Raw genomic sequence first — 12,666 nt, 5'->3', positions numbered from 1 at the left:
AGATTTTCTCCTATGTTTTTCTTCTAAAAGTTTTATGGTTTTATGTTTTACAGTTAAATCCATGATCAGTGTTAACTCAATGTTTGTATAATGTGTGAGACTTAAGTTGAGGCTCATTTTTTGTTTATGCTATTCATTTGCTCCAGCACCATTTGTTGAAAAGTTATCGTTTCTCCATTGAATTAATTTACTTCTTTGTCAACAGTCAGTTGAGCATATTTGTGTGGTCCTTTTCTCTGTTTATATTCTGCTCCATCGGTCTCTGTGTCTATCTCTGCCAATACCATACAGTTTGGATTACTGTAGAAATATAATATGTCTTGAAATCAGGTAGACTGATTCCTCCTACTTTATTCTTTTTTTTTTTCCAAATTTGTTTTAGCTATTCTACGACCTTTGTCTTTCTATTATATTTTAGAATAATTTTGTCTATACAAAAAAATCTTGCTGGGATTTTGATAGAAATTGTGTTAAAGCTGTATATCCATTTAGAGAGAATTGACATCTTTATTATGCTGAGTCTTCTCATTGATGAACATGGTACATCTCTACATTTATTTAATTCTTTGAATTCTTTCATCTGCATTTGTAGTTTTCAGCATGCAAGTCTTGTACATGTTCTGTTTGGTTTACATTTAAGTATTTTAATTTTTTGAATGATTGCAAGTAGCTTTGCATTTTTAACTTCAGTGTCCCAAGTTCATCGCAATTATATAGAAATACAATTAATTCTTGTAAGTTTACCCTATACCTTGTGACCATGATGAAATCATTTATTAGTTTTAGGAGTTTTTCTAGATACCTTGGATATTCTATGTAGAAAACTATGTCATCTGCAAATAGAGACAGTTTTATATCTTCGTTTCCAATTTGTATGTACTTTATTTCCATTTCTTGCCTCTTGCACTGGTTAGAACTTCCAGCAATATGTTGAGTAGGAGTGGTGGCATCTTTGCTTTGTTCTCATTATTAGGGGAAAAGGATCCAGTCTTTCACCATTAAGTACAATGTTATTTTTTTTTTTTTTTGTAGACGCTCTGTATCAAGTTGAGTAGGTTCCCCTCTATTCCTATTTTTATGAGAAACTTTTATCATGAATGGTGATTATTATGTGATTTTTCTTCTGTGGATTGTTACTATGGTGTATTACACTGCTTTTTTAATATTGAACCAATCTTGCATCCCTAGAATGAACCCAACTTGGTAACGGTATATAATTCTTTTCATAGAATTTCTCAGTTCTATTTGATAATGTTTTGGGTTTTTGCATCTTATTTATGAGGGATATTGGTCTGTAGATTTTTGGAGTTTTTTTACTGTCTTTGGCTGGTATTGATATTGGGTTAATAACTGCTTTAAGAAATGAATTGAGAAATGTTCCCTCTACTATTTTCTGAAAGAGCTTGTGCAGAATTGGTGTTAACTCTTCTTTCAATGTTTGGTAGAACTCTCCAGTGAAACCATGTGGCCCTGAGGATTTCTTTTTTGGGAAGTTTTTACTTACAAATTCAATTTCTTTAATAGTTATAGGGTTATTCAAATTACTATTTCCTAGTGAGTGATTTGTATTAGTTTGTACTTTTTGAGAAATTTGTCCATTTCATCTGAGTTGTCAAATTTATGTGTGTGGAGTTGTTTGCAGTATACCCTTATTATCTTTCTGATGTCTGCAGGTCTGTAGTACATCTGTTTCTTTCATGATATTGATAAATTGTGTTTTCTCTCTTTTTAATTTTTTTCTTTGTTAGTCTTGCTAGAAGTTTGTCAGTTTTATTGATCTTTTCCAAGAGCTAACTCTTTGTTTCATAGATGTTACTCTATTGTTTTTCTGTTTTCAATTTCATTGCTTTCTGTTCTTTATTATTTTCTTCCTTCTGCTTGCTTTGGGTTTATTTGCTCTTCTTTTTCTGGATTCTTGATGTGGAAGCTTAGATTATCGATTTGAGATTTTTTTTATTTCAAATGTATGTATTTACTGCTATAAATTTTCCTCTCAGCACTGCTTTAACCATATCCCACTAATTTTAATATGTTGTATTTTCCTTTTTATTCAATTCAACATGTTTTTTATATTTCTCTTGATACTTCCTCTTTTACTCATGGATTATTTCGAAGTGTGTTGTTTAGTTTCCAAATGTTTAGAGATTTTCTATTACGATTTCCAGTTTGATTCCATTTTAGTCAGAGAATATAATCTGTATGATTTCAATATTTTTTTAATTTGCTTGGATTTTTCTTAAGGCCCAAGATATGGTCTAAATTGGTGTATGTTTTGCGGGCACTAGAAAACAATGTGTATTGTGCTGTTGTTGGGTGGCGTATTCTATAAATATCTATGAGATCTTGTTTGTTAATAGTGCTTTTGAGTTTTTCTACATCCTTGCTAATTTTCTATCACTCCATCAATTATTGAGAAAAGAATGTTTAAGTCCAATTATAATTGTGGATTTGTCTACTTCTCCTTTCAGTTCAGTTCTTTCTCTCTCCTTTCAGTTTTCACTTTACAAATTTTGCATCTTTGTTATTTTGTGAATACATATTTAGATTGCTATGTCTTCTGGAGGACTGACACTTTTATCATTATATAATGTCTCTGGAAATTTTCTTCGGTCTGAAGTCTACTTTATATGATAGTAATATCCTGCTTTATTTTGATTAATCTTTGTATGATATATGTTTTTCCATCCATTTACTTTCAACCTGATATTTGGATATTATGTCATGAGATTCTGAAAATTACTTAACAGTCCTATTTTAGCTGGCTTCCGCTGGAACTGCTCCAACAGGGGAAGGGAGGTGTATTGCCTCACTACTGCTAGATGGGGTAAAAGTCCAGATTCTCCACTTGGCCTCCATTAACACCTCAGGAGGTGGCTCCTTGTTACTCCTGAGTGGATGTGGGAGTTCCATCTCTTCATTAGGCCCTCACTGATGCCTTCCTGGATGAGAGGGGTAAGAACGCCTGGGTACTGCTCCCTATGTGACCTACACTGACACCACAGGGTGGGAGTTATCCTTGTTAATGTGGGTTCTTGGTGAATGTCCAGATTCTCCATTAAGCCATCTTTGACACTGCCTCAATGAAGAGGGGGAGGATCACCTCTTTACTGTTGGGTGAGGATGGAAGTCCAGGTCCCCACGTGGTCTTCAGGCATACCACAGGAGAGGGTCCTCCTTATGGCCTCCTTGGAATGAAAGTCTCAGTTCCCTACTTGGCCTTCTCTGACATCACCGCAGTGGGGATCTTAGGGAGCCTCATTACAGCCTCATGAGGGTGGAAGTCTAGGCTCACCACTTGGCCTTTGCTGGCATGGTGGCGGTGTGACTACAATTTTCCTGTGGTACTTGACTGGAGTAGAGTGGTTATTATCTAAAAGTTTCTGCCTTGGTAGGCTATATCTTTCCTGGTCCTTTGGCTAAAGAGAGATTGCTTTTTGGGGGCCCTTTTTAGTGTGTCTCAATTAGTGTTTCCAGGTTTCCAGCTTCTTTAGCTCCAAGTCTTATATATGTGAGGCAAACCAAAAAGCTAGGGAATCCACCACCATTTCATTCCTTGGGTACCAAGGTCTCTAGCTGTCTGTCTTTTTCTCTTCATTGTCAAAGGCTTCTTATATTTGTTTTATATATAAAGTCCAGGGGTTTTCGTTGTATTTGGCAGGAAGAATAGAGAAAAGTACAATTATTCCACATTCCTGGAAGCAGAAGTGTGTTGGCATAAGCTGTTCTAATGTAGAAATATAACTGTTCTGAATTCCTTACTTTGCTTTGTTTCAAACATTTCCTTTTACCTTCTGAAAATATTTGATGATAAAGTCCTCTCTTCCCTTTAAAATTTTTTGTTCACAGTCACTACTAATTTGAGGTCTGTATTTAATGCTCTAATTAAAAGTAAGAGTATAATAGGATAGTTTGGGGTGAAGGAAAAAAGGGAGAGGGCAACCAAGAGGATTGTATGGAAAAGGAATAAATTACTGAAGATTATCAGATGGGGCCACAGAATCTGAAGTTGATACTTAACAAATAGAACAAGATAAGGGAGGACTGACAATTTCAAAAGAATAGTAAGAGTGGCCGGGGGAGGAGAAATACAAGGAGTATTGTTTAAGTGACAAGGAACCTCACCAGAAGTGAATCATAAGTGAGCACCCATGCCACCCCGTCCCAATATTTGCTCCCTGAGTCTATTCCAAGAGATACTTTCATTGGCTTCTCTTTTTGTGGGAATACATATATCCCCATGTCACTGAATTCAAGAGTGGCCAAATGACTTGATGTGATCAATGCAATATTGGAAGGAATAATATGCATATACTCTGAGCAGAAGCTTAAGAGCATCGCATGGTCCACATGTTTGCTTTTTGCTCCCTCTAGACAATATTCCAAATAAAGACTATTCTGTCCACCTGGAGTATGGAATAAAGACAACATGGAGCAAAGCCAGGACTGACTCACAATGTACAAAAAGTGTGAGTGAAAAATAAACCTTTATTACTTGATTCCACTGAGATTTTTGTCACTTTAGTGTAACTTAGCCTATCCTCATTGTTCATGTGTTAATTTCTGATTAATGTTTCACTGTGCACCTATCCATTTATATGACAAATCTTACTTTCTCAGAAACATCATTATTGTAATTTTTCTCTCATTCACTCTCAATTCTCCTTTCTTTACTGTCTCAGTCCAGTCCGTGTGAAAATGTGCTATAATAACTATGCAACTAAAAGGAACTCTCCCTCCATATCACGTCCCCCTCCAACTGCTGCACTATATCCTTGCTTCTCTTTTACAACAAAACTCTCCAAAAATCTGTTTATACTTCCAGTGTCCACTCCTTCCCACATTCTCTTTTAAATTATTCTTATCATAGTCTTTTTCTCACCATTTCTCAAAATGCCAAATCCAATGGTCAATGATCAATCTTCAACTTACTTGATTCACGAGTAACATTTGGCATTTGATAGCTCCTTCCTTCTCAAAGCACTTACTTCACTGGGTCTCTGATTATCCTTATACTCCACTATTCTTTCTCCAGTTCCTCTTCTCTAATCATTGAATTGTCCAAGGTCAGACTTTGGACCTTTTCTCCTTCAACACTATCTAAGCAATTTAACCTAGGTTTTAATGTATGGTAATATACACTGCCAACTCGATATTTCCATTTCTAGGTTAGACTTCACCCATAAACTCCAGATTCATACATTCTACCATCTACTCAACATCTACTCAACATCTCCATTTGGATGTCCAATAGACATCCCAACCTAATCATGTCATAAATGGAACTCTTGAGTTGTTCCTTCAAATTGGTGTTTCCTGCAGCCTCCCTTATCTCAATAAATAGCACCTCCATTCCTTTAGTTGCCCAAGCCAAAATCCTAGAGTCATTCTTAACTTCTAATTTACTCTCTCATCTCATATCCAAATATATCAGAATATACAATCCTTCAAAATACACCCAGAATCTCATTGCCTCTGACAACCTTCATTGCTATCATCCTGGTCCAAGTTTCTCACCTGTTCTGCCTGTTTCAGTGCTTGCAACCTTACAGACTATTCTCTCTGCTACAGTAGAGATGGTTTTAAAATATAAATCAGATCATATAACTTATTTGTTTAAAACACTCCAGTATTTTATCCAATCCATAGAATAAAATCAAAAGTCCTTACCATAACATTTGTTAGGCCTTGCATGATATGGCCTCTTGTTTGCTCTCGGATTTCACACTGACTCCACTCCAACGAATCTGGTCTCCTGTCCAGACATGCACCTACCTTGGGACTTTGTATTTGCTGTGTCCTCTACCTAAAATGCTATTGTCTGAGATATCAGCATCACTGATATTCTTTCTTCCCTGGATCTGAACTCAAATATCAAGTCCTCAGAGAGGTTTTCTCTGACTACCTTATATAAACTAGCCCTGCTCCAACACTCTTTATCATGCTTTATTTTCCTTCAAATTACTTACCATCATCTTACCCACTGGATATATGTTTGGCATGTGGTTATTCTCTCTACAATAGAATGTGAACTCCTTGAAGATAAGGACTTGTTTTGTTTTGTTTTGTTTATTTGTGTATCCTCAATGCCTAGCACAAACAGCCAAAGTATTAAAAATATATTTGTTAAATTAATAAATCAATGTATTTTATCAAATTCTTCTTTCTCTTTAACAACTGACACTTTGTACATTGTTATACCAGGGGCTATGTTATTTGTATCATGATTGTATATTATTTTTATAACTCTTCAGTGGCTTATAGTTAAATTATGTCCAACCTTCTTGTTTGATCAACCTAATGCTTTTTGCCTTGAATTTGACTTATTCTCATACAAATACCACTATCTCTGTTTCTATGTGTTTTTAGTTCCATAATATTTCCCCCATCCATTTATTTTCAATCTTATAAATATCTTCTACATGGAATTTGTAATCACTCTGTGAAAAACTTTTAATGGAGGAACATAATTGATTAAAATCATCTGTATTTTGGTTCATTTACTCTTCTTAATTTTTGTGTGTATCATGTTTTCATGTGATTTATATATGATTTTTCCTGAATTTTGCTGAACTGAATGTTTTTTATTTGACTTCCTTTGTTTTTCTCCTTTAATTGGAACATATAGGAATGAGTTTTCAGTTTGATTCATATTGGAAGCTAAAATATATTTCCTACATCGAAGCAAAATGACTTGTCCTTCTGGCAGTGAATACAGAACTAAAGTTCCAAGAGTTATTTGAGGGAGTAAGGAGGGAAAGAAAACACAGCTCCTTGAGTTTGCCTAGGAAAGAGAAGAATCTTGCCTTCACAATGTTGGAACCTACATCTGGGCCTAAATTTATATAGGCTATAGCCTGATGCTTTCTCTGCCCCACAGTTTACTAAGAGAGTCTCCTATAACAGATCTCCAACTTTATCTGGAGAAGTAAGTTCACCTTTTATCCTGTGGGCAAATGCTAAGTCATCTTCCCAGAAAGCTGGGACAAGAAGGCATTAACCAAAAAATCTACATACTAGTTCACAGCCTACTCTCTCTTCCAGGTCTTACTGTCTCTGACAGTCACATCATTCTAGAGTTTTCCTAAAAAAGGTCACTTAATTTTGGAAATTCTTTCTTTCTTCTGTAAGCAGTACCGGTTCTTCAATTCTGCTGGAATTAGGAATCTACCTAATCTTACCTGATTTATAGCTTCTAGAGATTCCTCAGTTTGGGGGGTCTTCTTTCATTGCTCATTCTTGCTTTCTAGAGCTGGTATGAATAACAGGCATAGACTTAGAACATCTTCCCAGTTACTGTTTTTCTGTTAGATCACCTCTTAGTTTTTAAACCCAAATTTCAGAGTGCAAACATATCTCTTAATACATTTTCAGCCAATATTTGTAAATAAAAATGTTATTTTTAAATTCTACTACATAATACAACACTTTAAACAAAACTATCTGGAAGAAAAGTCTAGTTATGTTCCAAATATGATTGCTAGAACATCAGAATCATAAAGAATGTGCAATATGTTACTGCATAAAAAGCAACTTATTGTTAAAAAACATATTGTTATTTTAGTGGTAATGAATTAATCTTTTAAGTATATTATATCCTAGCGTAGTAGCTTTTATTTATGTGTACGCCTTTCACTGTGTTTTAGGAAAATGGTTGGGCATATTAGGTTGTATACAATACATCATAATTTTTTCTCATTTAAAATAAAAAACAGGCTTTGGTTAGATATTTATGCAGGATGTCATGTTTGCAGGAACGGAGTTCTGATTTAAGCAGTGCCTGTCTGTGTTATTATTTTTGCTTTTGCATTTTGTCCTGCCATTTAAATGTGATTTATGAAATGGACAGAAGTAAATCTGAGTTCCCACTCAGCCATGTTAAGTCAGAGTATATTAGCTCCAATAAAACAATGTGTTCTTCAGTCTGTCATTGCAGGCCCCTTCCATCGATAGCCCACATAAGAAAAAGTTCAAGAGATTCTGAAGTTTCTCTTTACCAAGAGTATGGGTTATACATAAAATGCAATCATTTAAAACACCACCAAAGGGGACTTGGCTATACTTCTCTACATCCAATGACAAGAATTACCTCAATTTCATATAAGAAGTAGGGCAACCTAAAATCTCCATGTTTCTCTCTATATATTCTTTTTCACATGGAATTCTAACTGAATTCATGCAAAGATCTCTAGCAAATGCATTCTGAAATAAATAGCTGGCAGCAAAAGGGACAACAGAAAATGTATTAAAGAAGTACCAACTACAATGAGATATCACCTCACGCCCGTCAGAATGGCTATAATTAACAAGACAGGAAACAACATGTGTTGGAGAGGTTGTGGAGAGAAGGGAACTCTCATACACTGCTGGTGGGAGTGCAAACTGGTGCAGCCACTATGGAAAACAGTATGGAGATTCCTCAAAAAATCAACGATAGAACTACCATATGATCCAGCTATTCCACTGTTGGGTATTTATCCAAAGAAATTGAAAACACCAATTTGCAAATGTACATGCACCCCTGTGTTCATTGCAGCCTTATTCACGATAGCCAAGACTTGGAAGCAACCTAAGTGCCCATCAAGGGACGAATGGATAAAAAAGCTGTGGTATATATACACAATGGAATACTACTCAGCCATAAGAAACGATGAAATCCAGCCATTTGTGACAACATGGATGGACATTGAGGGCATGATGCAAAGTGAAATAAGTCAGAGGGAGAAGGTCAAATACCGTATGATTTTCTTCATTAAGTAGTAGATAATAACAACAATAAACAAACACATAGGGACAGAGATTGGATTGGTGGTTACCAGAGGGGAAGGGGGGAGGGAGGAGGGTGAAAGGGATAATTGGGTACATGTGTGTGGTGATGGGTTGTAATTAGTATTTTGGTGGTGAACATGATGTAATCTATGCAGAAATAGAAGTACAATGATGTACACCTGAAATTTTTACAATGTTATAAACCAATGTTACTGCAATAAACAAAAAATTTTAAAAAAATAAAAAAATAAAAAAAAAAAGAAGAAGTACCAAGTATTTCGTCTTTGGAAAGAGAACATTAAATCTTAAGAGAATAGAGAAGGATAGGTATTCAGGAGTTTTCTAACCACTTTATTTTATTTAAGTTTTGTTTGATTCATATTAAGTCTCTGGCTGAGGCCTCAAGTCAGTGCAATCTTAACTCGTGTATAGTCATCAACCAGGAGAGTAATATAAAGTTTCACATGGTCCTCAATAGTAAGAAAAAGTTTTATATAAATGCATCATTCTTAAGCCTAGGAGAGTCCTATGGAAGTCCTTTATAGCTCTCATTCTCAGGCAGTGAGTATGTTCAAGAAAACATACCACAGCAAAAAGGATCTTGAATGTTCAAAGTTATCATTACAACTTTTTTTTGATTAATATAACCACCTTGCAAAGCAAGGAAACTAAAATTTGTTTGTTTAATTTTTAATTATATACCTTACTAACTTCCAGAAAGGACTTGAATCAGCTTATCAAAAATAAAGCCCCACACATACAATAAATCTCTTCAAAACAGAAATAATAAGCCATGGAAAAGAAAGAAAACATAAATAAGGCAAAAATCTCAGCTAATGCAGTTTCTACATGTACCTGATTATAATTTATATTAGCTTTAAGCTGCTTTATTTTTTATTTTTTGCTAAGATGAGCCCTTAGCTAACATCTGTTGCCAATCTTCCTCTTTTTTTTTTCACTTGAGGAAGATTTACTCTGAGCTAACATCTGTGCCAGTCTTCCTCTATTTTGTATGTGAGTCGCTGCCACAGCATGGCCGCTGACAAGTGGTGTACGTCCACGCCCGGGAACCGAACCCTTGAACCCATGCCACCAAAGCAGAGCACATTGAATTTAACCAGTAGGCCATGGGGCCAGCCCCATAAACTGCTTTATTTTTATAACAAAACAGGAGAGGGAGAAAAAGAGGAAGAGAGAGAGAGAGAGAGAGAGAGAGAGAAGAATATGAATTACAATTTAAATTGACATTTCTGCATCAAGGAAAAAGTGAAAAGCAATAGCTAAGAGGAAAATAAACATTTATTAAGTGCCTACTTTGTTACAGAAATTGTGCTAAGAAATACACACACATATATTAACAAAATACCTCACATAATCTTGACAATTCTTTGAGATATAAATATTATTCTTATTTTATAATTAAAAAACTGAGCCCCCAAAAGATGAATAATTTTCCAAAGTTCATATGACTGCAAGGTGGCATACCTAGTATTGAATTCTGGTCTTGCTACAATAAAATAGCCTTCATAGATCATAACTAGGAGGTTTTTTGGGGGGAGGGGGTAAAGATTTGCTCTGAGATAACATCTGTTGCCAATCTTCCTCTCTCTTTTTTTTCTCCCTAAAGCCCCAGTACATAGTTGTATATTTTAGTTTTAAGTCCTAGTTCTTCTGTGTGAGCTGCTGCCACAGCATGCTACTGACAGATGAGTGGTGTGGTTCTGCGTCCAGGCACTGAACCCGAGCCACCGAACCCAGAGTGCACCGAACTTTAACCACTAGGCTATCAGGGCTGACTCAACTAGGAGTTTTTAAGGACAAATAAATATAATTCCAGAAAATTCACACACACACATGCACGCATCCAGTACGTACACACACAATATGCAGAATATCAAAGAGCTTCTCTCTGTGTTCAAACACTGGGAAGGGAATAATATATCCCTTCAGTCTGTAGATAATCTCTCTTCTTGACTATTAAAGGATGAGTTAGGGAAATTTAGGATGTGGTAAATCAAGGCTTTTCTTTCCTTTCCTTGTAGGAAGATTTTTCTGATTCAGCAAATGAAATCAAATTGAATCATCATCTCAAGAGCACAGAAGTGGATTCTACACCAACGGGCCACAATCGAATGCTCTGTTAAGTCATTACGGCCATGCTGAGGTGTTTCCCAGACCTCAGCTGGGGATGATGGAGAGGCCTACAGAGTCAAGTTTCTCCTGGTTCTGCCTAACAATCTTCAAAAATAGCAATTCCATTTAAAACTATTTTTTATATTGGCATTTGAATTAGTTAATCATTGTTGTGTAACAAATTATTCCTAAACTTAATTACTTAAAAAATAAATATTTCTTCCCACAGTTTTGAGAGTCAAGAATGTGGAAGTAGCTTACCTGCATGGTTATGGTTCAGGGTCATTCATGAGGTTGCAATTAAGATGTTGGCCAATGCTGTAGTCAATGCTTCCACTCACAGGGTTGTTGGCTAGAGGCCTCAGTTCCTCCCCGTGTGGACCTCTCCATAAGGCTGCTTGAGGGTCTTCACGACATGGTAGTTACCTTCCCTCAGAGTGAGTGATCCAAGAGAGAGAGCAAAGAGAAAGCCCCAATGTCATTTTTTACGTGTCACTCACTGTCACTGTTGCCATATCCTTTTCGTTAGAAGAGAGTCAGTAAGTCCAGACCACACTCAAAGCAAGAAGAATTAGATCCCACCTTTTAGAGGAAGGGGTGTTGGAAAATTTGTTTTAAACCTACTAGAGCATTCCACATAAGGTGCCACTTAAAAAAAAAGTGTTTTGCTGCTTTAAAACCAAAAGGTTAGAAAATATTTTTCTAACGTCATTAATGTACATGACAATTAAATTATATCACCATTTAGGCATCATAAAGCTTTTTCTTGGTAATCCTTGGCAGGGGAACATAGGAAATTGTGAAATCAGGAATCAACAGTGTAAGAGATGGTATAATATTTGATTATAAATCACATAAATACTAAGTAACATTTAAATGCTGTCAAGAAACTCTTTCTCTCCTGCCAAGATCTCATAAGTATATTGTATGTTTCATTTGGAAAGAAAGATATAGGAGGCCGTAAAGAAGTAAGAACTTCTAAAGAAATGTAACCTGGGCTTCAGGCATTCATACTGGACAGACCAGTGCTGATTGTTGATGCTAACATCTTTCCTGAGATCAGTGACACAGACTAGTTTCTAGTTTCATCTTTTTCAAGTGGTATTAAGTTTAGATATACATCCTATGGTCTCATGGGAGCATTAAGAGAATCGTAAATTGACATCACAATGAACACAACTGTAAATATCAAATGGGGAGCTACTTTACCAGTTCCAATAAGAACAAGAGTCTAGATTTCTTCCACTACCAATTTTCATGATAGTGAATTGCTAAAAAAAAAAAAAGAAAAGAAAAGAAAAAGAAAAAAAGTATTTGTGGCAAGCTTTGCAAGACAATTTTACATACAACCACACGCACACACACACATCTCCAAAATCCATGCCACACACACTCATACACACTCACTTGTCTAATTCTTTTTTCTCATGTGTAAAACAGTGATAATAACAGTATATAACACATAAGACTGTTGTGAGGGAAAAATGAGATAATACATGTAAAATACTTAGCACAATGCTTGGCACATGGTTAGTGCTCAATACGTGTTAGCTATTTCTGTTATGTAAGTGACATTATCACAATTTTGCCTTTCCTGTGACTGTGAATAGGAAGACAGAAGTTATACAGCATTAATTCTACATTCTGGTATGTATCATGTTAAGATTAAATCCCTCAAACAGGACCATCTTAATTCTTCCCTACTATATTCTCTTTTTTAAAATATATTCCCATTTTTACAACTCTAATACTCAAGGTTACTCAGCA

The 12,666-nt window shown here is 35.6% G+C and overlaps 1 long non-coding RNA gene across 1 annotated transcript in view; it reads right to left on the bottom strand.

The window, feature by feature from the left end:
* Positions 1-12,325, bottom strand: part of LOC147917208 (uncharacterized) — a 32,838-nt gene extending 20,513 nt beyond the window's left edge. The window contains exons 1-2 of the long non-coding RNA XR_015551915.1: positions 12,109-12,325; positions 11,161-11,325 (exon numbers count right to left, since the gene is read on the bottom strand). This is a non-coding gene — a long non-coding RNA (uncharacterized LOC147917208). The remainder of the gene's footprint in view (positions 1-11,160; positions 11,326-12,108) is intronic.
* Between the last annotated feature and the right edge of the window lie 341 nt (positions 12,326-12,666).

This window comes from Ceratotherium simum, chromosome 4 (assembly GCF_057802395.1).
Source record: "Ceratotherium simum simum isolate JZ-2026a chromosome 4, ASM5780239v1, whole genome shotgun sequence".
Classification (NCBI taxonomy): Eukaryota; Metazoa; Chordata; class Mammalia; order Perissodactyla; family Rhinocerotidae; genus Ceratotherium; species Ceratotherium simum.
Note: the sequence above shows the minus strand (reverse complement) of the source record. Positions and strands in the feature narration are given on the sequence as shown.